A 27,319-nucleotide genomic window follows, 5' to 3' on the forward strand; every position below is an offset into this window, starting at 1 on the left:
TAAGCCCCCAGATTGTGGCACCACGGTGCTACGTTGTCCTCCTGCTGGGACGCCCTGCTGGGAATAAAACAGAAGCATTTCACATGTGATACATTAAATAACACCAAGTGAAAGGAAAAACCAGGCAGACATTATAATTGTGCAGCATCGCACTTCATTTAACATTTTTCTTGATTTAATTACTCTCGTGCTTTATGTTTCTTTAAGACTCATTTCCCATAGGTAGGGATGTGTCTTTATATCAGTGGGTGTGTGTTGTTCAGGACACTCCTGTAAGCGCGGTGTGTTACTACACAGCTGCAGTGTAGGCAGGACACTCCCCTGCCTGCCTATCCAGGAAGACACAGAGTGTGTGGTTGCATTGATTTGTGCGCATCCGTGCATGTTCATGGAACAATGCTCCAGCTTATGCGAGTGTGTGCCAGAGAGTGTGGGTGAGAGCATGCAGCTGCCTGAACTGCGCTACTGCATTGCAGCACATTGTGCTCATCCCGAGGTCGCTACCATCCTCTGGCAAAGCGCTCTGCCAAGGTCGCAGCAGGTCAGTCCTCCCATCTGCATGCGCCACCATTGCAAGGCGAAACCTTTAAACGCCACAGAAAAACTGCTTCCTGCTAATAGCACCAACACACAGGTGAAGTCACAGTAGAACATATCCATGAATGGACTCTGCTGCAAGGGTACACTAATCCACCTATTGAAAGGATCAGTTCATGAAGAGTCAAACGAGCAAACCAAAACAGCAACAGCAAAGAATTTAGCAAATGTAGCTTTGGTTGAGAAGCGCTCCACCTCTACTTTGATAGTAGAATAGTTCAGTCATCGGTCACCAGTGATGTCTAAAAATGGAAAGATTTCATTACAACCCTATTGGATGAAAATTTAATTTTTGTAAACTTTATTTATAAACGACAAATACAACAAGAATGTGAATGCCATAAGGGGAAACAGAGATAAAATAGAGACTATACGTACACCCAGAGTACAGAAGCAGCACATAACCCAAAAAATGTAACAACGAGCCACAGCATATTTACAAAAAATCTACCTTTTCCAAAAAACTAGATTTGTTGAAATAGATTTTTTGTGTTTTCATTTGTTTGAATTACCACATTGCATCAATTCATAATTAAAGTGTTCAAAATTAGGTTTGCAGTTTGACCATTTACCCTTTATGAATATGAGATTTCTCCAAAATAGCAGCCCTGAATAATGTCTTTTTCTGAATGAAAAACAAAGTATTTGAAAAAAGAGAAATTTGATCCAGCATGCTTCAATTACACAATCACACACTGGATGGCAGTATAGAGAGTTTTGTTGTAACTGTAGGTAACACAGCATTATGCTACCTATGACGTTGTTAATGTAGAATAATGCTAACTCTGATGTGTTTTTTGTAGCACTATGCTAACTTTGTCGTGGTCGCTGTAGCATAATGTTAACTATGATGTGGTCGCTCTAACGTAGTGCTGGCTTTGGTATGGTCGATATAGCATAATGGTAACAAAACTATATAATTTTTAGAACAAAAAGTAAAAAGTATTTGAGCTAAACATTCTATGCCTTGGCATCAACTTCCATTGGGACCTCTCAGGTTAGAAAAGTCTCTCTTTGAAATCAGATTTTTGAGCCTTGCCTCCCCTCAGCTGTCATCTGCCAGCTATCCCTATAAACCAGAAACCTTTTACTTTTAATGTACCTAAATCCCTACATTTCTTAGCTTTCAATTTAAAAATTTCTAAAGAACTGCATTGACTCACTTGTAAAAAAAAAAAATTCCACAGCGGGCGCACGCTTCAAAGTTGAGACAACACGTTATTGATTCTGGTTTTTATGACTTAACGTTATAATGCAGCAGACTATGAGGGGCCGTATAAGACATTATTTATTCTGAACCATTCACATTCATACATTCTTGCTCTCACAGTCATATATACTCTCTTTCGCATACATATATTCTCTTACGCATCCATATATTCTCTCTCTCACAGTCATACATTCTTGCTCTCACAGTCATATATACTCTCTTTCGCATACATATATTCTCTTACGCATCCATATATTCTCTCTCACATTCATACATTCTTGCTCTCACAGTCATATATACTCTCTTACGCATTCATATATTCTCACTTGCACATCCATATATTCTCTCTCTCGCATGCATATATATTACTTTACACATACATACATTCTCACTCTCATTGTCACTCTTAAAAAAGAATGTATGTATGTGAAAGACAAGTATATATGAACGTGTGAGGAAGAGTTTATATGTGTGTGTGAGAGAGGAGTATGCATGAAACGGAAGTGACTTTGCATGAAAAGGAAGGCACTTTGAATGAAAAGGAAGGCACTTTGCATGAAACGGAAGGCAGATGATTTCTCGTGCTCTGATTGGACGAGAGGCCGCCACCTCCCATTTTGAACAGACGCTAACACGAACCAATAAGAAGGCCATCGGAACCTTAAGAAATATTTTATCTTCACCTCAAGTGGTCACAAATCTGTCTGCATCTCTAGAGACACAAAGGAATGTCTCCAATACCAATAATGGTAATAAAAGTGCCACCGAAACAGAAAATCCGTATCCACCTTATTCCTAGCCCCCATGAGCCTTTGCGTGAATTATGGGCGACACTTCCTGTAGACGCTGGAACACGCATTTACATTAAAACAAATTCCAGCTGTCATTTCTTAAAAAAGGCAACGGTGAGGTGGAGATGAAATATTTGTTAAGGTTCCGATGGCTGCAGGACCCCCGTGGCTACTTCTTGCCGGTTCGTTTTTTTAAAAAAAATAAACTTTATTAACAATATCTTGCACATACAAAATACCAAACACAAAACTCCACTGTGTGCAAAATACAATCTTCACGTTCGCCATGAGAATGAACAAAAAAACATAATGATAACCATGTAAAACAGGTTATGCAAAAAGAAAACAAAAATAATAAGGCAAAGGAATCTGTTAAAGTTTCAGGAGAGACCATGTTTCAACTGTTCTGACAGCTTTTTTGTTAGTGGAAGATTTAATACTGTTCACATACAAAACCATTTCTTTCTGAAAAACATAAAACACGGTTTTTTTGTTGGCATATTTACACTTGTGTATAAAGTATTTAGCCATAATTATAAGTAAATTAACTACATATATTTTTTCTGCATTAAGTCTTTCTTGTGTAAAATATCCAAAAATAATATGCTCGTAAAATAATCTATAATCTTCACATAGATGAGTTCTTATAAAATGTATCACATCTTTCCAAAATAGTTGAGTGAAAGAGCAAAACCAAAAAAGATGAGGCACAGTTTCTGGTGAGGAATGACAGAATGAACAGTTTATGTCCAGATCTTTTTTAAACTTAGTAAAGAAATGTTTCACTGGATAAAATTTGTGAAGAATTTTGAAAGAAATTTCTCTGATTTTATTGGTGATGAAATACTTTTGTGGCAGGGTCCAAACCTTTTCCCACTGAATTCTACATCCAAAGCTGTTCCAGTATGAGATAACATACGGTTTTGTGGCAATCTCATTTTGAAACAGAGAACAGATACTTTGATTATTCCTGCTAGCTGAAAAACATACCTTTCCACACCACAAGTCTGTTAATTTGGGATTTCTTGCTTGTTCATGTTAGCATCTGCACTGTAATCCCTAGCGAGTTGACTGAACTTAAAAATTATTTTGTAACAGATTACGCAACAGTTAAGTTATATTATTAAAACTTTTAAGTTAACATTTATTAAAATTCATATTGTCAGTTGGCTTACATTTGTATTATTTCATATAAAAAATATTAAGATTCCTCAACTTATAAAGAGATTATTTACTTTAAGTTTTAAATATTTTCTAACTAAAAAACGCTTTAACTAAATATATTTTTATATTACTCAACTCATAAAATATGTAAAATTCACTCAAATGCTTTATAAATTCTTTAACTCATTAAATGTGTAGCATTGAAAATATTTAAAATTCTTCAGCTTAAAATGTATTCTAAACAGAGATATGGATACTGCCCCACTACATTTTAAAGGCTAACATTGATAAAAACCAACAAACGTGAAGGCCACACAATAATGATTGCTTAATACACTTTTTTTAATTGCTCTTTAAAAAAAAAGCACAAATATCAAGAGGATGAAGAAACAATAAGTGCAATAAAACTGCATTATAAGAGTGCCACACAACATATTGACAAAAAGAGTTGGTTTTGTATTGTACGGCAGAAAAAGCAAATGATCACAACAAAACACATTAGTTACATAACACTTAAACCAACAAATAGTCCATTCTGGAAGACTCACTCAACGAAACATTCTCCAGCGTCAATAAATGTCCTTTCAGTGGTTTGCTGTCCTCAAGGCTCAAGACAGCATTCTGAATAAATATGAAGGCAAGTTCAAGTTTTTTGGGGTGCTGTAGGTCCAGAGCATAGATGTCCCCGAAGAGTTAGAAGAGATTAGTCAGCCAGATGTGTGGGACCACTGACGGCAGCATCAGGAGCGTCACCACGACAACTGAGAAGATACCCACAGCGGTGTCTGTGAGGTCTGGTATTCTGGAAAATACAAAACAAAAAACACAGATGAGTTCAGACCCTCAAAGATATTCATCACACTAATGTCCAAAACTGACATTCCTGCCACCTGTCAATAGGAATCTTTTCATGCTAACATTCTGTTAGCTTTTAATCAACTGGCTATGATGTTTTAAGGACCAACTCCAATTAAAATTGTGTTTTTAAAAAGTTCTTTAGCATTTTTCTGAAGGAGGACATTTATAAAATAATTTAAGACTAAAGCTTCATTTTTCTTTATTCAAATAATGATGAATCAGGAGCAGAAAAGGTAAACGAAACTCCACTCCTTCCAATCAGGAGTCCCTGATGTTCGCCTTTCATCTTCCGTCTCATTTTTAAAACCATTTAAAAATATCACTCAGTTTACAAACTACAAACAATTGCCCTATTTATTATGTCACTCAATAAAATCTCAATCAATATTAAAGGATTAGTGAAAACCATTGACAGGGAGTCGTGTGCACTTACTGTACAGGTCTTGAAGAAGTTGGAGGCATCTTCATGCAGATAAACAGGAAGTGCAAGGAGGACAAGTGCCCGTCTCATGTTCACGTCACGCTGGTCCTAAAAGAATAAAAAGAAATATCCATTACCTTTGAAGCAAATGCAGAGCAAACACTTCCAATATTTACTTAAGGAACTTTAAGAAATAATAAAATGATACCTTTTCTAGATGTCTATTTCTAGTAAGAGGACAATACAGTGTTTATGTCATGATCCACTTCAGGTCAAAGACCCAAAGTAATTTTTAAGGCAAGTTACACCGTGGCTTCTTACAGCTGTCTACAAATGATTTGTTATCCGTTTTTGAATTATGCACATTAGAAATTCACCTGGAGGTCATAAATCCTAACCAAGCTGGCCAGTTCCTGTCTGTTTTGGTGGACTTAGTCTCAGAAAAGGGCAGCTTTAAGTTACACAAACATGTAAAAACTGCACAATTTCCTCTGACTGCATCTACTCTACATAAATCCATTTCAGATCTTGACAGATGAGTTTTCATGGTTTCAAATGATGGAATGGTGCTAATGCAACATCATTTTATTATTGTAATATACTGTCATAAAGACATGACAATATTCCAAAGTGTCTCCACATACATGGCAGTGGAAACACTTTGGAATATTGGCTATGTAGTACTGCAGTATTATATGTAGTACTGCATAGTGCCAAAGTAACAGAACACAACTTGCACCTCCATTCCATTGTGCCACCTTCAGCCTGCAATCTAAATATGTTTAGTTAAATTGTAAATAATTTCAGCTCTATTTAGACCTTTGGCTAGTTAAAATGTGCATAAATGTTTCCATGCTGCAGTATAAATCTAATAATGGTAATAGTTCAGGATGAATGTATTAAATAAGTATAAAACTCACCCACTGGCAGCTCTTTTCTGGTAAAATGGTGACTTTCTGGTGAACTTTCTAAAAGTTCAGTATCTGAAAAAGTCCAAAAGAGATTTTTCAATGTTAAAAAATGTTTCAATTATATTCTGATCAAAAAACATTTATTGCACTACACAACCTATTGCATTTTTTGTTTTTTTAAAATAGCTCTAGACAAATAACTGAGACAAGTTACCTGGCTGGCCTTGGCGTCTACCTGGAGGTGAAACACTGAACACTCTGTAGTTCGGTACCTGAACACAACACGAGCACGTTGATTAATTTATTTTTACAAAAACCTTTTTTATAACGGAGATCAGTGATTTATAAAAGCTTAAAACTGCATTCAAAACCCAATGCTTCCATGTAGCAACCAGGCTTAAAACTGTTGGCGGTAGCTCCTCCCACACAACCGTTGGAGGCTTTGAGTGACATTTTTGGACAAATGTCCAGCAGCAAACTTTAGCCACAGACAGAGGCCTCCAACGCGAATTTCACACGCGGATCATGTTTAGTTTGATTGCAGCATAACAGATCATTTCTACCTCTGAAAAAAAAAAACCCTCATCACTGTCGTAACTTACGGGCAGAAAATGCATTTTGGGTTTGGCTCGCCATACGTCTGCTATGACAAACTAATCATGTATACATTTCCACATTAATCTCTAAAACAATCATAACACACATATGTTTAAACAACAGTAAACCACATTTACGGTAGTATAAGAGCATTTTTAAAGCATTCATTCATAAACCATGAACGATACTTACCAAATTAAATCAGGGCTGAAGACAAGACGGCACCATCAGCAATGAGGCGGATGAAAAAAAAACCCGAGGTTGGGGCGTCTTGAAGCGGGACGAAATCGCAACGCTTTGCAGAATAATAAAATGCTCGACTTTCAATTTCAAACGTCGCATACTCGCATTCGGCAAATCCAACATGGCCACCTGAGCTAACGTAGAGAAAACGAAAGACCCTCCCACCAGTACGTGATGACGTCATAACGCTACTTCACGGATCTTAAAATTTTTGAGTGCCAGATACAAATAAGCTTTAAAATATTTAGCACTGTTAAGTTAAATTTGAAAAAATCTTGATAGAGCTTAATACTTTATAGTTGAATCAACTACAAAATGACATTTAAGTTGTGTAACCTTAATAGTTATGAGTCAGTACAAGTGATAGGGTTTAGAGTGTGTTCAAAATGGGAGGTGGCGGCCTTTCGTCCAATCAGAGCACGAGAAATCATCTGCCTTCCGTTTCATTCAAAGTGCCTTCCTTTTCATTCAAAGTGCCTTCCTTTTAATGCAAAGTCACTTCCGTTTCATGCATACTCCTCTCTCACACACACATATAAACTCTTCCTCACACGTTCATATATACTTGTCTTTCACATACATACATTCTTTTTTAAGAGTGACAATGAGAGTGAGAATGTATGTATGTGTAAAGTAATATATATGCATGCGAGAGAGAGAATATATGGATGTGCAAGTGAGAATATATGAATGCGTAAGAGAGTATATATGACTGTGAGAGCAAGAATGTATGAATGTGAGAGAGAGAATATATGGATGCGTAAGAGAATATATGTATGCGAAAGAGAGTATATATGACTGTGAGAGCAAGAATGTATGAATGTGAATGGTTCAGAATAAATAATGTCTTATACGGCCCCTCATAGCAGACTTCTTTTTGTGCAAGTGCTCTTTGCTGTAGGGTTGCTATACTTCATCTGAATGAAGAGCACAATCTGCATCATTTGCATTCTGCAAAGGTTTGCGTTCTGTAAATGAACAACAAAAACTTGTTTATGATCACACACGGGCTGCTGTAACAACGCTCCAATGCCTTTTTCTCCACAGGGCTTGTTTAACTTCCCACTGCTTGTAGGTCACCAACACGAGGTCGATGCTACATTCGTCTTAGACTCATTAGCTAGCAACTTGTCACTGAACAATAGGAGTTGATTACGTTCTGTAATGACTTTGCACTCTGTAGCTAATAGCCAGCAGAGATAACAGATCTGTCATTACCACTCTCCACAGATGGAACAGAGAAAATGCCTAAACTGCTCAATGGTGCAACAAAAACCCTTTTGTTCATCTAAAGAGCACAGATGATGCTTTGTTTCTAAAGCTAAGCTTTAAAACCCTTAATTTATGCGTCTAAAAAGAGAGGCAGCTTTGGTAATGTGACCTGCATAGTAATGTGACAATGAGATAACAAAACAATGATGAATAAATCGTAGAAAAGGCTCAGACATTTTCAAATATTAGTGTTTTTTTTTTTAACTTATTTAAAAATAATTAACTAAACTGCTGAGGATTTAGTTCAGATTTTAGATTTCAAAAAGAAAAACAAACATTTGTGTAATTTACTTGGGGTTTGCAAATATAAAAACATAAACACACCATGACAGTACATACAAAAACTAGTTTCACTTAAGTAACTGACTTCCCCTGAAAAAATTGTTTGGAACTTGTACAGCAGTATCTTTTTTTCACCTTTGCTTCTGATGAATGTACAATTTCTGGCGGGACCTGCAAAAAATGGTTCCTGGTTCCTTCTGATTAGTCACATCACCTAGTAGGGGTGCAGAGTCTGCAGGGCCCGGATTTCTTCGGGTTACGGAGCTCTGGTTGCCCAAAGGTGGGGGGAGGGGGCTACGTATTGGCTGGTGTTTTGCCCGCAGCCAGGTCACTTGGCGCTTGGCCTGGCACACCAGGGATCAGTGCTGCTTCCACAACAGAGGGGTAAAGGGTTTATTTATTTATTTATGTACTCTTTATTTATTCTATTTATTTCCTTCTTCATTTACTCCCGGTCGCCCTGGGAGGTGGAGGCGCCTGCTGCGGCTGGCTAGGGGGCCAGTTGGGATACGCTGGCGGTGCTGCCCGGGGGTGACTCTCTCTGGGGTTACGTCGGCACCCGGCTTCCATTCCACTTTTACTCGCATATTGGACACCTTGATTCATCTGGGTGGGGATGGTCTTTTATCCGTTGTCCTACGGCAGGATAAAAGGTTCAACAACTACATTTACAACACAAAGCAATAGCACAATATTAGTGATAAAGATACTTACAATGGTTATTTACAATAAAACATGAGTCTAAAAAACCCAAGCAAAACAACAATAACATCAATGTCTGCAGGACTGGTTTGGTTTCAACCATTGTTTAAGAGCTGTTTTAAAGGTAGGATAGTTTTCACAGTTTCTGATGTGCTGTGGCAGTGTATTCCATACTGTGTTCCTCTGGTTAACACCAATGTTTGGCTAAATTTAGTCCTGCGCCTTTGTACATTACAGTCCCCTCGAGTTAAAGCCCTGGTGCCTATTTCAACATTTGTTTTTTCACTTATAAAATCTAATAAGGGGGAGGGGCCAGCCCATTCAAAACTTTAAAAATGAGACAGGCATTTATGTAAATTTTTTAACTTTCAAAATCCATTATGTTATACTTGGTTAGAATGTCACAGTAATGATAACGCAGAGGCTTTCTGTCTAAAACTTACAGGGTTCTCTTAAACAAAGACTTGAGGGGTTTTAAAGTTCTTTTCATTTGTCTGGGAACATGTAGTAAGACAATTTGTTATATCACTAAAAATCCTTGAATGCATAAAAACCTTTGCTGCCTCAGGAGTCAGAGAATACCTTATTTGCTTCAAATTTGACAGATTAGATTTGACAATATTAGGTATTTTCTTTACATGATCTTTAAAAGTTAAGTTCTAATCAATCGCTCCCTATAGACCACTACAGATGGTTGTTCTTCCCTCGTTGGCTGATGTGAAAAAAACATACAGACTGTCTTTTTAGTATTGAGATGAGACTGGAACCATGGCTCCAGACAGAACTGCAGCTGCTTCAGCTTGTGTTTTGGCATGAACACACAGAACTGTATCATCTGCATATAATTGTATTTTTGTATTCTTGCATACATCTGGCAGGTTGTTCACATACAAACTAAATAAAAGTGCCCCCAATATTGAGCCTTGAGGGACTCCATCTGAAAAACTAAGAAATGAAAACTGCGAATTTTCAATTTGTTCAGCTTGTTTTCTGTGACAGAGATATGATTTCATCCAGCAAAGTGCACTGTTCGAGAAATTAAAATAAGTTAACTTTGCAAGGAGAACATCATGATTAATAGTGTCAAAGGCGCATTTCAGATAAAGGAATACAGCACCCACAAAGCCTCCCCTGTCAAGCAGCTGTTTCACATTTTTGTGGAAACAAGAAGTGGCTGTATCAGTGGAGTGATATTTCTTGAAACCAAACTGCATTAGAGGGAGAGAGGTTTCACTGTTGTTTAGATGTAGGATCAGTTGTGTTGTGACCCGTTTTTCTAAATTTTTTTTATTGGTAGAATGCTTATAGGACGATAGTTCTCAGATTAAGTTTTGTTCCCTGACTTTGAAACTTTCTAAGTTGCAAATGAAAATATTAAATATTTGCTTTTAAATTATTTTTTATTTTGCTTTAAAATCATTTTTTTGCATTCAAGACTTCTTTTTTGCTTTCAAAAACTTTTTTTTTTTGCTTTCCAAATTTTTTTTTTTTGGGTTTGCAAAACACATGTTTTGTGTCATATCTCTCTTTTTTCCTATCTTTGAATTTGCTGACTACTCTGAGCGCAGTTTGGCTTTGTATAACTGCCACCGCCAAAAATGTTTTCGCATGCGATGTGTGCCTCTTCACTTTTTTCCCATCTTTGATTTCGCTGAGTTAAGTTTCTGTTTAGCGTGACAAAGCTGCCATCAAACAAACCTCCTGGTCCTGGCTCCGTCCTTGACCCGCGTCTCAGTGTCCAGCGTGCGATGGCCCCACTGGCTGCCGTCCGGTGCGGCTGAGCGTGCCTGTCCTGTGGCCTTTTGGCCCCGACGCCGGGGTCACCTATGCCCCTTAAGGGGGACCTCCTCTGCACCTGGCTGGGTGATGCTCCAGGTCCGGGGGTCTCCTGCCCCCTCTCACCAGGTCTGGCTAGGGAATATCTGGTTCCCCAGATGATGACATGGTACATGTTGGCAGCGTGCATGCATCTCCACCCCCACGTGCACACTGTCACCCTGCTCCCTGTCTGCTTTATCCCTCCTCCTTACCCACCGTGTATTGATGGACAGATATTTTCTGCTTATAGTGTCAGAATGTCACTCTTGAATGTAATATTTGTCTTTCCAGGGGATCTAGAATAAATGGTATGAAGCTTAAAATCATAACCCACTCAAATGAGCATTTGTATCCCCTTACTTTCTCTCCCTCTCACTTTTTTTTCTATCCCCCCTTCTTTGCCCCAAACTTTTCCCCACTCTTTTCCCTCTGCAAAAAACAATGTATTTAAAACATAAAATGTAATAGATAAATTAAAAAACAACATAGATAAAAACAAAAATGGGTTTATACAAACATATACATTGGTTATCAGAAGATACATATCCCTTTTCTGCAATAGTACAACTTGTCCAATACAAATGGTCTTCAGCTCTCATCTGTTTGCTCAGTTGTTGGACAAGACAAGGAAAAAAATAAAATAAAATAAAAAACAAAAGAGATGGGATGAGAAGCTTGGGCACCCTCAGAGAGCTTGGAGTAGAGCTGCTGCTGCTCCTCCAAATCTAGAGAGCCAGTTGAGGTGCCTCGGGCATCTGGAGATGCCTTCTGGATGCCTCCCTGGGGAGGTGTTCTGGGCATGTCCCACCAGGCGGAGGCGCCGGGGAGGACCCAGGACACGCTCGTAACAAGGTCCTAACAAGTGGTCAGTTTATTTCTGCTTTACAATCTGCAGAAGAAGAAAAATACCTCCACCCACCATTGATGTATGCTCTTAATTCCTGCAGTGATCTTCCAACAGGACTAACAGTCTGCAGAACCATTTGTCAATTTTTCTGCATTTCTCAATTTAAATCACCTAAAGAAGGAGACATGTCACACCAGATCGGCACTGGCTCTCTGTGACTGCAGCATCCACTGCAAAGGACTGACACTCACCTACAGGTCAGTCACCTCAAACCCACCTTCATACATAACTCCTTCAAGCACAGTTACAACCTCACTAGCCACGGTTACATGTGTAAAATATCTTGATCGGATCAAAGATCGGATTCGAATTCAACCGTGTACATGGGCCCAAAAAATTTTTTCCGACTAAAACAAACATTTACATGCACCACACTTTTAGTCAGAATAAATCATTTGGACATAAAATCCATGCGGGAAATGCCGTTGATTGTTTGAGCGGTTCCTAAGGACTGAGCGACATTTCTGCTTTGAAAGGCTCACACACCGCCCCAAAGCCGGTTTGTGAGCTGGCGGTCCGAGCTCTGCTTGGAGACACACTTCCACTGGGAGACATGGTTCTCCTGAGTCCGGCAGCTCACCCAGAGACAAAGCACCCCCCCCCCCCCCCCCCCGCCCGCCCGCAAACACAAAGCTACAAATCCGGCTGCTAAGCTCACAGATACGGTTCACTTGCGCGGAGCAGCCGGTCGGTCCTGTTTGCGCTCCAAAGCTTTCTCTGAAGCACCGCCCCGTCGATGCGTGATGTAAAACCAGAGCAGTAGTAACACACAATCGGAATAAACTGTTTACATGCACCACAGTCAGATCAACAATCGGCATAACCCACCTGTCTTGATCGGAAAGAAATTTTGGCCCGAACTAGTCTGATCGGCCCAGACTATTCTGAACGGCGTGTTTACATGACACACTTTTCTTCCGATCAGGCGTTCATTCCGATTACTTTTTGTCCATGTAAACGCAGCTACTGTTGTCATCACTCTGCCTTGTTTAAAATATAGCATTACATTTCTTGTACAGGACTCCTGCAAGTTAAGAAATGAGTAAATCCACCATCAAGGTTTTGGTATCATCAGATTAAAAAATACTTTTAACAAAGGTACAAAAACGTTTGCATTTTTTTTCTCTTTATCCATAATCATTGCAAACCCAAACACTCCTTCAACTTAAGGGTGTTGACTGATGAGACCTGCGCCACAGAGCAATCAATCTATTTTCAGCATCAATCTGACTGTAATAAGCAGCTGATGCAGTAAAGGGGGGTGGGGGTAATTATGCAATCAGTAGCCTGTAATCTGAATGCATGGTGAAGGAAAGCTTAAAAGGTGCAGTCCAGCCCTGGGATTGCTGTAAAAACTGCTCTCTTCAAACTTTTAAATGACTTTATTTCACGAGTGGGCACTGACTAGTTCCAGTGAGAGATCTATGTAGAGGAAAGGTTAATTACTTTCTCTGTTTTATTTCAGCACGCCTGCATCGGGTTTTTAAAGAGGTGGGATGTTTTTTTCTGAAAACGTCCCAAGAAGTAAAGTCCAATAGTCTTTTAAACCATCACTTTACTGCTGGAAACCATTTATTTATTCTTTTGAAGTAAAATATGCTTAAACAAAAACATGTTCCTATTGAAATTGTCAGTTAATTGTTGTACTTAAGATGCACTTCACACAAAGGTGGTTGAACTATGAACTAATAAAATCTTTAGATAAAAACACTTCAATGTTCTCTCTCCTTTCAGTTTTCCTTTTTACTGTTGGGATTAATAAAAAAAATCAATCAAGATTTACATCATCAATTTATCCATCCATCCTTCCATCCATCCATCCATCCATCTTCCTCCGCTTATGCGGGACCGGGTCGCGGGGGGGAGCAGTCTAAGCAAAGATGCCCAGACTTCCCTCACCCTGGCCAATTCCTCCAGCTCCTCTGGGGGACCCCGAGGCGTTCGCAGGCTAGCTGAGAGGCGTAGTCTCTCCAACGTGTCCTGGGTCTTCCCTGGGGCCTCAATGTCCCAATGGGACATGCCCGGACCACCTCCCCAGGGAGGCGTCCAGGAGACATCCGGATTAGATGCCCGAGCCACTTCAACTAGCTCCTTTCGATGTGGTGGAGAAGCGCTTCCACTCAGAGCTCTCCACGTGTGACCAAGCTTCTCACCCTGTCTCTAAGGGAGCGCCCAGCCACCCTACAGAGGAAGCTCATTTCAGCTGCTTGTATTCGGGACCTCATTCTTTCAGTCATGACCCAGACCTCATGACATTAGGTGAGTACTGGAACAAAGATCTACCGGTAAATTGAGAGCTTTGCTTTTTGGCTCAGCTCTCTTATCACCACAACGGACCGGTACAGCGACTGCATAACTATGGACCGATCCGCCTGTCAATCTCACGCTCCGATCTTTCCTCACTCGTGAACAAGACCCCAAGGTATTTAAACTCCTCCACCTGGGGTAAGGACACTCCACCCACAGAGAGATGGCAAACTACCTTTCTCCAGTCGAGAACCATGGCCCAGGTTTAGTGGTGCTGACCCTCATCCCAGCCGCTTCACACTCGGCTGCAAACCGACCCAATGCATGCTGGAGGTCCCGGCTTGACCTGATCAGCTGCAAAGAGCAGAGAAGAAATCCTGTGGTCCCCAAACCAGACCCCCTCCAGCCCCTGGCTGCGCCTAGAAATTCTGTCCATAAAAACTATGAACAGAAAAGGGCAGCCCTGCTGGAGTCCAACATGCACCGGAAACAAGTCTGACTTACTGCCGGCTATGCAAACCAAGCTCTTGCTACGGTCAACCGTAGAAACCGGACAGTTCTCAGTAAGGCTCCCCGGACCCCACACTCCGAGAGAACCCCCCAAAGGATACCATGGGGGACGCTGTCGAACGCCTTCTCCAAATCCATAAAACACATATGGACTGGATAAGCAAACTCCCACGAACCCTCCAGCACCCCAAAGAGGGTGTAGAGTTGGTCCACTGTTCCACGACCAGGATGGAAACCGCACTGTTGTTCCTGGATCTGAGGTTCGACTATCGGACAGACCCTCCTCTCCAGTACCCTGGCATAGACTTTCTCAGGGAGGCTGAGGAGTGTGATTCCCCGGTATTTGGGACACACACTCCGGTCCCCATTCTTAAAAAGGGGAACCACCACCTCTGTCTGCCAATCCGGTGGTACAGTTCTCAATTGACACGTGATGCTGCAGAGACATGTCAGGCAAGACACTCCTACAGAATTTCAGAGACTTGAGGTACTCAGGGTGGACTTCGTCCACTCCCGGAGCTTTGCCACCGATGAGCTTATTGACTACCTCGGTGACTTCAGCCCTGGGTGATAGACAGCCTCACCCCAAAGTCCTCAGTCTCTGCTTCCACAAAAGAAGGCATGTCAGTGGGATTGAGGAGATCCTCGAAGTATTCCTTCCACCGCCCAACAACGTCCCCAGTCAAAGTCAACAGCTCCCCATCTGCATTGAAAACGGTGCCTGTAGAGAACTGCTTTCCCCTCCTGAGGCGCCGGACAGTTTGCAAGAAACTCTTCGAGGCCAACCGATAGTCATCCTCCATGGCCTCACCGAACTCCTCCCAGGACTGGGTTTTTGCCTCCGCAACAGTCCGGGCCGCAGCTCGCTTAGACTGCCGGTACCTGTCAGCTGCCTCTGGAGTCCCACAGGCCTAGTAGGACTCTTTCTTCAGCTTGACGGCATCCCTTACTTGCGGTGTCCCCAACCTCCCTCGGTACCTGTTTGAAGTTTTCCCAGATGTGGGACTTAAAGACTTTCCTGACGGAGGGCTTAGCCAGACGTTCCCAGCAGACCCTCACAGTGTGTTTAGGTCTCCCAAGTCTTTCCGGCCTCCTTCCCCACCAACTATTCCAACTCACCTCCAGGTAGTGATCGGTGGACAGCTCTGCCCCTTTCTTTACCTGAGTGTCCAAGACACATGGCCGGAGTCGATCATTGACCTCCTGCCTAGAGTATCCTGATGCCACGTGTATTAATGGACACCCTTGTGCTTGAACATGGTGTTCGTTATGGACAAACTATGACGAGCACAGAAGTCCAATAACAAAACACTGCTCGGGTTCAGATCAGGGAGGCCATTCCTACCAATCACGCCCCTCCAGGTGCCATTGTCATTGCCCACGTGGGCATTGAAGTGTCCCAGGAGGACAATGGATTCCCCCGTTGGGACACTTTCCAGTACCCCTAGCCGAAGGTGGAGGGACATGATGCTCTCGTCCACCGGGGTGAACTCCAACACTGCTGAGATGGGGGCTCATGAGTAAGCCCACACCAACCCGCCGCCTCTCACAGTGAACAACTCCAGAGTGGTAGAGAGTCCAACCCCTCTCTAAGGACTGAGTTTTAGAGGCCAGGCTATGTGTCTCGCACAAGCTCAGGCTCCTTTCCTCCCAGAGAGGTGATGTTCCATATCCTGTCAGCCAAGTTCCATGACCGGGGTTTGGGTCACCGAGGCATCTGGCTTCGACTGCCACCCAAACCACATTGCACCAGCCCCTTTTGAGGTCTCCTACGGGTGGTGGGCCCATGGGAGAGTGGTCCCACGTTGCTCCTTCGGGCTGAGCCCGGCCGGAGTTCGTGGGAAGGGCCCCGGTCACCAGGCGCTACATTATCTAATCCAAAGAAATCACAAAAGTAGGATTACATACATAAAGGAATATTTAACAACAGAACGAGTGAAGTGGTTGAAGTTCTTTGACTCTTTTCATCTGCAGGTTTGAAGATCACGCGGACTGAATATCTACTTTTGGGGTGGGTGAGGATGGGGGGTGTTGAATGCTCGTGTCTCATACGTGTTTCTGAACTCTGAAAAAGCAGAGGCTCTATATCTCTATATCACTTGGAGGCTGCAGCTGCGTTTAGAATCGAGGCCCTAAAACAACAACAAAACAAACATTTAGCCTATCTGTAGCTCATGAAACCACCACCACATAGAATTTCCTCCCACTGTAAAGACAGAATACAGTCTTGTGTTTACAGCAGGAACATCCAGTTCTGTCTGCCTGAAATCCCTTTCTAAGAACTACAGCAGAAACATAACACGAGAATGAAACCAGAGTCATTCCTACTAACTAGAGCAAAGACACACAGAGCCTCAGCTGGACCCAGCAAGATGAGGAAGAGGATGAGAATTCACTGAGCTGCTGGAAGGCATGCCATGTGTTAGACGCATTCATGCACAAATACACACATACATGCACAAACAACGACTGACTGACAGCTTCTCTTTAGAACGTCTTCAGTGGATATCATGCTGCCTTTCTGTTATTGTGGTTAAAAAAATGGAATGTTTTTAAAGGGTTGTGGCTCTAAAATTCTCTCTGTAAGAGATCCAATCATTACGTTACAGTTTTCATCAAATTTGGGATCCTCAGACACACACATGTACACACACACGTGCACTGACTCTGACCTAATAAAAATGAGTTAACTGAAAAGCTGCAGCTCCATGTCACCAGCATTTTCCTATCTTAATAAAACTCTAAAATTCTGGTTAACAATCCTCAATTGCTTTGTTCTTTCACTTTACTCACAAATTTACAATAAAAAATAAAAAACTGAAACTTGTTCAAGAACCTCTGATATAAAACCAGAAATTGGAGTCATTGTAAAGGCGATAAAAAGGTAAATCTCATTATTGGAAGGATCACCTTTTTTCTCTTGTGATCAGTGTGGAGCACGTGGGCGTGGCTGACCTTTTCTTTATTTCCTCTCTACATTGCACACCTGATCCTCATCTCATCAATGTCTTTAAAGCCTGAGCCTGTCACTGCTCCCTAGATGATTACTTTTCAACAGCTCTGTCATGGTTTGAGTTTGTTTTGTCTTGGTTTTTGTTTTAGTTCTTGTTCTGTCTTGTTTGGTTCTGTTTCCTGATTTATTTTGAAAGGGTTCCTGTCTTGTCATGTCTTGAGTTGTACTTCCTTTGGTCCCCATCTGCCCTGATCGTGTTCACCTGTGTCTTGTCTGCCCTGTCTGTATATAAGTCTTGTCTCTGCCTTCCTCTTGTGCTGGTCCATTAACTTCTGGTCATGTGTTTCACGTCCTCTGGTCTTAGCGTCCTTGTTCCATGTTTCTCGTCACGTCACAGTAAGTTTTCGTTTTTGTTTGGTCACCCTGCACTGCAGCGCTTTTTGTTCGTTTAATAAACCTTCTAGTCCTGAACCAGTTGGCCTCCCGTCTCTGCGTCTGGGTCCTACCGGCTCTCGAGCCTCCCCGCACATGACAAGCTCCTTGTAACTATGTAGTTTCTCAGTCTAGTTCCGTGATTTAGCTGTCCGTCTGAGCTTGTTCTTGTTTTTTGAGGAATAAACTCTTAATCTGCCCTCGGCATCAGATTCTGTTTGAGTGTCCTGCCACTCACCATAACGTTTTCCTTGTCTCGTTAAGTTTTGTTTTTTTCCAATGTCAGAGTTTTCATATGTTCTGTAGTTTAGAGCTTTTGCAGTAAAAGTTTTTTTAAGCAGAAAGCCATTTTATTTTGGAGGAAAAAGAGAGATGGAAAGCATTAGGACACCATATTACCTGTAAAACATGGAGGTGGAGCATCATTGAAGTGATATCGGGGTGCTCCAGTTAAAAAGTAAAAATAGTGGAGGAGGTTGCCTGAGTCTCAGTCTGTGATGTAGCAAATCCATGGGTCCATGTTTCCACATCTGTCATGTCAACATTAGAAGCTGAATTTGATTAATTCTGCCTCAAAATAAGACCTGAGGATTTCTTAAATTCTTCACCTCTGAGGACAGTTTCAGTTTAACATATAACAACATATTTTTAACATACGTCAAAATATTCCCTGGAAAACAGTCGGAGGATTTTAATGAAACATAATTTCTGCCAGAGATACCGGGAACACGAGATGTTTTAATAAATTGCGTGTTTCTTCTGTCATGATTTTAAGTCAGAGCTCTGTCTCTCCCTCTGATCACCGGCGTCATGAGTTCTAACCACACATCCTGGATGCTGCACACCTGACTCTCATTCACTTAATCAACCACAGCATACTTAAGCACTGCACTGGGCTCAGCTCAGTGGAAAGAAATGTTTGTGACAGTCTCCCCCTGTCCCCTGTCCCCTGTCCCCTGTCCCCTGTCCCTACTCTGATGATCTTCTGCCTGTTATCAATTCCTGCCTGACCCTTATTTAGCTTTGTGAACTTTTAGCTGAGCTAATAAACCTGCTGCATTTGGATCCAGTCATCTGCCTGTTCTTGTGACACATGAACTGAGATGTTTTAAGGAATTTTTTTCAAAACAATTATTTTTAAAAAAAAATATGACGCAATCACAAATGAGCGTTTTGTCACAATTAGAAAAATGTCTGACTCCTAGCAGCGCTTGTTCCTGTACTTCATGTGTGTTCTAGAAGACGAGGAAACTGCGATGCGAATGTCATCCAGGAGATGATCCGTTTCAGAAAACATACCACTGACCTCAGGACTTCTATGATTGTTTCTACCAAAGTCCATGTTTTGTGAAAAACGATGGCTCGTCTTCAAACAAATGGACAGAGCGCGCGACCAGGCCGCCGGGTGTGCAGACACAAGGATTATAGGACGGATAAATAGACAGATGGAAGGACAAATAGATATTTGCTTGATTGATCTGCTGATGGAACAAGTGATAAATGAAAAACTTGTCTAAAAACTTCCTCAGGTTGAAATGCTATCTTTAAAGATAGTGCATCACATGGTGCTGAAGTAGTTTTTTCCAAGCTAAACCTTCTCCACCAATGTGTTTCTAAAAATTGTAGCACCTTTCTTTGATGAAGGAATAAGTGAGTTCCGGGAAGCTGGAAGTTAGTCAAGTTAGTTAAATTACTTTCTACAGATAAATGCAGTTTTGAAAAAAAAAGGTAAAAAGACGGATCAGAAAAAATCGGAGGATTTCTTTATCTACACAGGCTTGATGGTTAATTTTTCTTTTGATAATAAAATCCTGTAAAACAAAAGAGTAAGCATCTGCCATAACACTCTCGTGAGGGAATTGTTTACAGGACGTTGATTTTCCAACATTATTGAACATTTTAAGTGATCCACAAACTCAAAGTTAAGACAGTCAATCAATGCCCCCCCTAATTTTACAGATCTTCAAGGGCAACAAGTGCAGCTGCGTCCCCCTGTTTTACTGCGCAGCCGTCTGCAGTGGAAGGATCTGCTGGCATCTGAGAAGATCTATCCCCTGCAGTGCTTTCAGCATGGCGACTGATCACGCTCACCTTTCTTATGGCCTCTTAGTCTGCTGCCATTAGGAAGACCGTAGACTCTCTGGGCCAGAACCAGCACAGCTATTTTATCCATCAGGCTTTGCCCCCGGCAGCAGGGAACTGGGGCTCTGCTGCCTGACCTCCCGCAGCCCCCATGATTACGAACCACCGACCAGCAGAAACTTTGCACTGGACAGCCATTTTGTCATCCGAACGAGTTCATGCCTCGCAGAAAGGTCCCAGCTGGGATCTGACCTGGGGCTTTTCGCTGTGAGGTGAGAGTGCTAACAACATAATATCCTTGTTCTCTTCATTTTCTAAAGTTTTGCTTTCCATGCTCTAAATTTATTACATGTCAGGTTTGTTTTATTGCCTTTTTTTCTTTACTGTGCCCAAGCGTCTGACAATAGCCCACTGTACATACGGCAGAAGCGACATTAAAGAAGACATTCCACCATGGGGGAAACTGAAGAAACGTTTGGAGCCTTCGTCATTTGGAGAGATTTACTGAAGCTAGAATTAATGTCCTTTTTTTTCGAAAGCCACTGCTCTCACAGGAAAAAAAAAAAAAGGCGAAACAGACCAGAGGACACTTTGTGAGAATATTCTTCACGTTTTTCCGTGGTTCGGGTTCCAGAGAGCACCAGAAACCTACATTAACACCAGCCGCGATACAACTGTCTTTCAAGCTGCCACTTTCAATAAAAGATCTTTGTATATGCTCGTAAACCCACTTTTAGGGCTTCCGCGTTCAGAACTCACGTGTTTATGTGTTGTTGTTTACGCAAGTTTTTATGTCAGTTTTCAGGCTTTACATACCAATCGGGCAATCCCTGTAGTTCAACCAGCTGAACTTCAGACTGCTAAATTGCAAAACAGCTGAACTTTGACCAATAAGAGACTCGGATTTGGCAGTGATGTCTTAGTGTCGTCACAGTAGCGCCAGCCAGTTGTAAACATCAACAAGAAGGAGAAATGAATAATTTTGGTCTGTACGCTGGACCAACACGGCACCAAGTCTTTCATACTTTGGAATAGATCTCTGAAAAAAAAAAGCCTGGAGCAAGATTTGCAGGATTTGCACCGCTTAGACATTTCACACCAAACCTCTCCCAGCTGTATGTAGCCCGAATGAGGATACTTCTAAGTTATGCTTTTCATTGAGGGTTCTTGTTTAGGCTAGCGTCTGCAATATCTTGGTTCGTCTCAGGGAGGGAGGTGAAGAGCTCAAACAACACACAACAAATGGCTACGGTGCAGGAAGTGCAAATTTATGTAGTTATTCCCCAAATATATTTACAGTATGTACAGTACAAGGCTATTTACAGGGCTTGAAAGAGATCATGAGTTCATGGGTTCCATAACAGCTGATTGTTGAAACACCAAGATGTTAATCCAGGTTCTATTGTCCAGGTAAACAGACACTCTGTGCCTTTGATGAAGGCAATGTGAAGTGGGAAGAGGACAGGGCTGCTGCACCCCTTACCGCACTGGTTCTAGGCAATTTCCAGGCAGCTCGCCATCGAAGGACAAGAAAATGGAGATGGAAATAGGGATGGAATGGGGATGGAACCTGGCCTGTATGGGACAGGATCAAAATAAACATGCGTCATGTTCACAGAGACAGATTCAACATTAAATTGTCCGGTTTCAATAATCCAATAACTTAAGTACATGTACGATTCAAATAGACAATTCAGAGTACTCGAAAATTCATAATTGATCAATAAATGCTGCGCCATAACTCTAATTGCAGTGCATTTGTTATTCGGATAATGTTTAAAACATCTCAAAATAAAATGCAGAGTTTACAATTTCAGCTTAGTCACAAATAAATACAAAACAACATGGGTTAGCTCTGTTAGCTCGGAGGCTAGCGCTAGCATGCTAGCTCCGAAAACGTAAACAAGGTCTCAAACTTACCAGGTCCCTCTTAAATCCGACAAATCCCGGTAACACAAATAACTGGCACACAGACAGACGTTCCTGGAAGTTGAAACCATATCAGTCGTAACAATGAGAAGTCGAAGTACGGTCTAGTATGGCATGATTAGCGTACCTGGTAGCAGCAGCTCCGAGTAGCCTCCCACGGCCGTCTGTGCTGCGCCATTTTTAAAGAGGCACCGCGGTCACGTGGGAAGTACCGGGAGCATGCGCATGTCTCGCGATAACTCGTACGCATTTGGGCAGGACGAACAGAAGGAGGAGATCACCCAGGTTACACCCTCCCCCCCTCAGTTCATGCACGTCCCGTTGCATGGGATCTCAGAATTTGGCCCTGCGGGGGCCACAACATGACTGAGAGCCTCTGTGTATACGCTTGACAGGCTGTGAAATAAATTTTGTACCACCGAAACGAGCGGATTGCCCAATGAAGTGTACGCTAGACGGCTTGGCGGCTGACGTTGACGAGCGGAGCGACGGGGCGCCAAATCAGTTTCAGCCACAACGGAGACACTAGGTTCTTTAGGCAACCTAACAGGACTCACGGAGGGCTCAGATTGGACAGCCAAGGGATCTGCAACCTCGGGTACCTGGGACAGCACTTCCTCCGGTATGCCCTCTTCCACAGGCACCTCCACGGCCTCAGGCATGCTTGAGTCAATGGGGCTTTCCCCCCCAGGCACATCAGCAGCGGCTCCCTCTGTCCCAAACCTAGATGGGGTGGAACCAAGGTCATTGGTTCCACCCCCAAAGTTGGAACAGTGAGCCAGGGGACCGGGTTCTGGAAGGACAGTGTCGCTGGGAGCCGATAGTGTGACGGGCTCCTCTGCGGCAACGACCCAAGGTTGTGGCTTGAGATCTCTTCCTCCCTCAACTGTGAACACGGCTGGAAACCATACATGACTCTCTGGCACTAAGTCAGCATCCTCATCCTCCTCCTCCAGAACATCAGCTGAGTCAGAGAGCTTACGAGTCAGACTCCGAGTTCTCGGCCGCTGGGCAGGTGCTGCAGCAGGAAGGTCGTTAGGACAGGCTGGCAGGAACCCACAAGGAAGCAGGAGGTCCCGATGCAAGGTGCGGCTTGGGCCATCATGGTTTTCAGGTTGCACAGTGTAGACAGGCAACTCACCAGCACGCTTAATGACCTTGTAGACACCTTGCTCCCATTTGTCCTGCAGCTTGTGCTTTCCTCGCAGACGGACATTGCGAACAAGGACACGATCTCCAATGTTCAGGCTTGATGGAACTATCCTCTTGTCAAAGCGGGCTTTGTTCTTTGCTGCACACTTGAGGGCCTGTTCGGAGGCGAGTTTGTAGCTCTCCTCCAGACGTGAGCGAAGATTCCTAACATACTCAGAATGAGAGACGGACCTTGGTTCCCGGACTGGTAGACCAAAGGCAAGGTCAACAGGTAGACGAGGGCAACGACCAAAAAGCAGTTCATATGGCGTAAACCCTGTGACCTCGTTTTTCGTGCAGTTGTATGCATGAACCAATGGCTTAACATGCTGTTTCCATTGCGACTTCTGTTTGTTCTCCAGGGTTCCAAGCATCCCCAGCAGCGTCCGATTAAAACGCTCAACTGGATTCCCACGTGGGTGGTACGGAGTAGTCCTACTTTTCTTGATGCCGGCCACCTCGCACAGTTCCTTGATGAGTTTGGACTCAAAGTCCGGGCCCTGATCTGAGTGGATGCGCTCTGGAATACCATAGTGCACCATGAACTCATTCCAGAGGCACTTTGCAACAGTCCCAGCTCTCTGGTTGGCAGTAGGAATGGCAACAGCAAATTTTGTAAAATGGTCCGTAAGAACCAAAATGTCTTTTGTGTTGCTACTATCTGGTTCAAGTGTGAGGAAGTCCATACACAGGAGTTCAAGCGGACGACTTGTCCTTATGTTGATGAGTGGGGCAGCCTTATCCACCAGTGTCTTCCTTCTCACACATCTACCACATGTTTTGACGGTAGTCTCTACGTCAACTGCCATCTTCGGCCAGAAAAATCGCTGGCGGACCAGATCCATCGTCCTCTCAATGCCCATGTGCCCCATGTCGTGATGTAAACTCTTTAAGACAGTGGGGCGCAGGTCAGGTGACAGGATTAGCTGCAGAAGAATCTTATCACCATCCTGTCTCCTCCGATACAGAACTCCATCCACCAGCTCTAGCCTGTTCCACTCTCGCAGAAGCAGGGGGATTTCTGGCAGTTCGTCACGAACTGTAGGTGGGATCTTGTCACCCGTCTCGAGCTGATGTATGACCTCCCGAATGGCAGGGTCTGCTCTCTGCTGTTCTTTGAGGTCGGTGCGAGACAGAGATGGTATTACTGGCAGGCCTTGGGACTCATCTGCGAAAAAGTCAGAGATGCTGTCAACAGTGGCAGACAGAGACTCAACCAGGGTCACAGTAGCTTGACTAGGATCGGGACCTTGTTGTGCTCTCACTAGACAGCTCTGGCAGATGGCATCCACAACCTCTGGCGAGATCTCCTCCACTTCACCAGGCGCACTTGGCGGCTGAGTCGACTGGCACAGCAGGTCCCACTCCGGGAAGGAGGGGTCTTCAGGAGGGTTTCCATGGGCACGTCTTGACAAAGAGTCTGCGTCTAGATTTCGCTTTCCGGCACGATATTGCAGTTTGAATGAATATGTTGATAGTGCCGCCAACCACCGATGACTTGTGGCATCCAGCTTGGCTGTAGTGAGAACGTAGGTTAGAGGGTTGTTATCCGTTACAACTGTGAAAGTGGCTCCATAGAGGTAGTCGTGGAACTTTTCGACGACGCTCCACTTCAGGGCCAAAAACTCCAGTTTATTGGCCGGGTACCTCGTCTCACTCAGCGACGTTCCGCGACTGGCGTAGGCAATGACCCGCAGCTTGCCCTCCTGCTCCTGATACAGCACTGCTCCCAATCCAGTAGTGCTCGCATCCGTATGTAGGATGTATGGCAACTTTGGATCGGCAAAACCCAAAACAGGCGCAGATGTCAGTTTAGCAATTACTGCCTCAAATGCCCTCTGCTGTTCACTGGTCCACTTCCCACCAAAGGGTTTCTTGGGGTCCAAGTATTTCCCTCCTGGTTTCTTCATCTTGTGGGAATGGCGAGTAGGTGAATAGCCACGTGTCAGTTCATTCAATGGCTTCACAATTGTTGCATAGTCCTTAACAAACCGTCGATAGTATCCAGCAAAACCCAGAAAAGATTGCAACTCCTTCAAGTTGCGTGGGACTGGCCAGGATTTTAGAGATTCTATCTTTTCTGGATCTGTGTGGACACCATCTTCGGACACAATGTGTCCCAGATAACGGACGGAGGACTGGAAAAACTTGCACTTGTCGGGTGATAGTTTCAATCCGAAATCCTCGAGACGAGACAGCACATGGAGAAGACGAGTTTCATGTTCTTCGAGGGTGGCTGAAAAAACAATGATGTCGTCCAAGAAGACGAGAACCTCCTTAAGATGCAGATCACCCATGCAACGCTCCATAAGTCGCTGGAATGTGATCGGAGCATTCGTGACTCCCTGCGGCATCCGGTTCCACTCCCAAAAACCAAGAGGTGTGACGAAAGCAGTTTTAGCTTTATCCTCTTCGGCCATCTCGATCTGGTAGTAACCGGATTTCAAGTCGAGGACAGAGAACCACTTGGATCCCGTCAGTGCAGAAAATGATTCTTCTAGGTTTGGCAAAGCATATGCATCTTTCACAGTCTGTAGATTGAGTTTTCTGTAATCGACACATAGCCTCACCTCACCATTTTTCTTCCTCACCACCACAATCGGGGACGAAAACGGCGACTCAGACTCTCTAATCACCCCTGCCTTGAGCAAGTCCCGGAGATGTCTGCGGACCGCTTCCACATCCTTGGGGTGTATTGGTCTCGCTCTATGTTTGAAAGGAGTCTGATCATTGAGCTTGATGTGATGTTTCACCCGATCTGTGCAGCCAAAGTCCATGTTATGGTGGGAGAATACCTTGGGCATGTTGCGGAGCTTTGTAGTCATGCGCTCCTTCCACTCTGGTGGAATAGGTGAGTCTCCAAAATTAAACTGCAACGGGTTCTTGTGATTTGGATCTGAGGTGGTAACCTGCTGTGATAAGATAGTTGGTGAAACTCCAATGCCAGCAATGATGGTTAATGGTGGAATAAACATATCTTGCTCTGACTGGTTCTGTATGAAGACAGGCACTTTGTACGGTGGATGGTGTGGGAGAGAGATCAGGCAGCTCTGGACACACAGGCCTCCAGGTAACGTTGAGGTTGGATGTTCGATGATGGCCAGCTGGTCAGGTGGACGGACGTTGAATCTAGCAGAACCGTCTAGGACAGTGATCTGGCCAGCTGGAACCAGGACTGGAGTTTGGCTTAACAGGTGCACAGATCCGGCGCTGTCCATGTTACTCTGCTGATGTCTTAATTGCAGGAGCTTTAGGACTGCGCGATACCCCTGTGCACTGGGCTGGAAGGTGGAGTAACAGCTGCCAAGGTGCTGTTCGTAGAGAGGCTCGAGGGTGTTCATCCCGATAAGCACAGAAGATGAGGACTCAGAACGAGCATCCGGAACCACAAGTGCAAGCGTTGGCACATCCATTTCCACTCCTAGGAAGTCCTTAGGAAAAGTAATGTCCAGTTCCACATAACCTAAATATGGCACTGACTGTCCTGCTGCACCTTCAACCTGGAGCAGGCTGTGTAGTGGCTTCACAGGCTGGTGGCTCAGATATTGATTATAGAATGACACTGGAATTGTCGTCACCTGTGAGCCGGTGTCAAGGAGGCAGTTACACAAATGTTCATCAATCTCCACCACAGCAGTGCATTTTGAACCAATTAGGCCCTTTGGTAGTCTGGTGGCCGTGGTGGTCTTTGATTCAGCTTCACTCAACCCCGCACACTTCACAGTCTTTTTCTCTTTGGGACAAGTTTGGTCCATCCTGGTTCCCATTTGCCCCTCAATAGGAACCTCGACTAGTTTAACTGGCTGTTTGTGAACGTGGGTTGTTGTTGTTTCTGGGCAAACAGTTTCTTTTTGCGGGCAACCAGAGCACTGTTTGGTTCATTTTGGCACTGAGGAAGAATGTGACCATCTTCACCACACCTAAAACAGAACCCAGGTTTGCGTTGGGCAGGTGTGGACTTCCGGGATGCAGGCTGTTTGCTGTACTCTGCTTTGGAACGGGAGTTGGTTGGAGGCAGGCCTTTGTTAGCTGTTAACGATGCCAGTTGTCGCTGTACTTCAGCAAGTTGTTCTGCCAGCTGCTGTGTTATGCTGGTTAGTGCAGCAACTGCTCCTCCCTCACAACCAGTCTCAATCTGAGCCAACTGCACATGGGTAGCTGCTTTCTGTCTGACAGCCCCGAGGTGATGTTTCATCCTTTGG

The 27,319-nt window shown here is 43.5% G+C and overlaps 1 long non-coding RNA gene across 3 annotated transcripts; it reads right to left on the bottom strand.

Annotated features, from left to right (window-relative positions):
* Window positions 1–2,976: 2,976 nt before the first annotated feature.
* LOC110015594 (uncharacterized) lies at window positions 2,977–22,669 on the bottom strand. 3 transcript variants are annotated; one of them, XR_013647651.1, is made up of 6 exons: window positions 22,054–22,669; window positions 21,918–21,980; window positions 6,167–10,970; window positions 5,962–6,024; window positions 5,054–5,149; window positions 2,977–4,564 (listed from the first exon to the last, which is right to left on the bottom strand). It is a non-coding gene; the product is annotated as an uncharacterized LOC110015594 (long non-coding RNA). The 3 variants fall into 3 exon arrangements; XR_013647652.1 differs by lacking the exons at window positions 21,918–21,980; window positions 22,054–22,669 and having other exon boundaries at window positions 6,167–8,982; window positions 10,747–12,360; XR_013647650.1 differs by lacking the exons at window positions 21,918–21,980; window positions 22,054–22,669 and having other exon boundaries at window positions 6,167–12,360.
* Between the last annotated feature and the right edge of the window lie 4,650 nt (window positions 22,670–27,319).

This window comes from Oryzias latipes, chromosome 1, assembly GCF_053564925.1.
Source record: "Oryzias latipes strain Hd-rR chromosome 1, Olatipes_Hd-rR_3.1".
NCBI classification, from domain to species: domain Eukaryota; kingdom Metazoa; phylum Chordata; class Actinopteri; order Beloniformes; family Adrianichthyidae; genus Oryzias; species Oryzias latipes.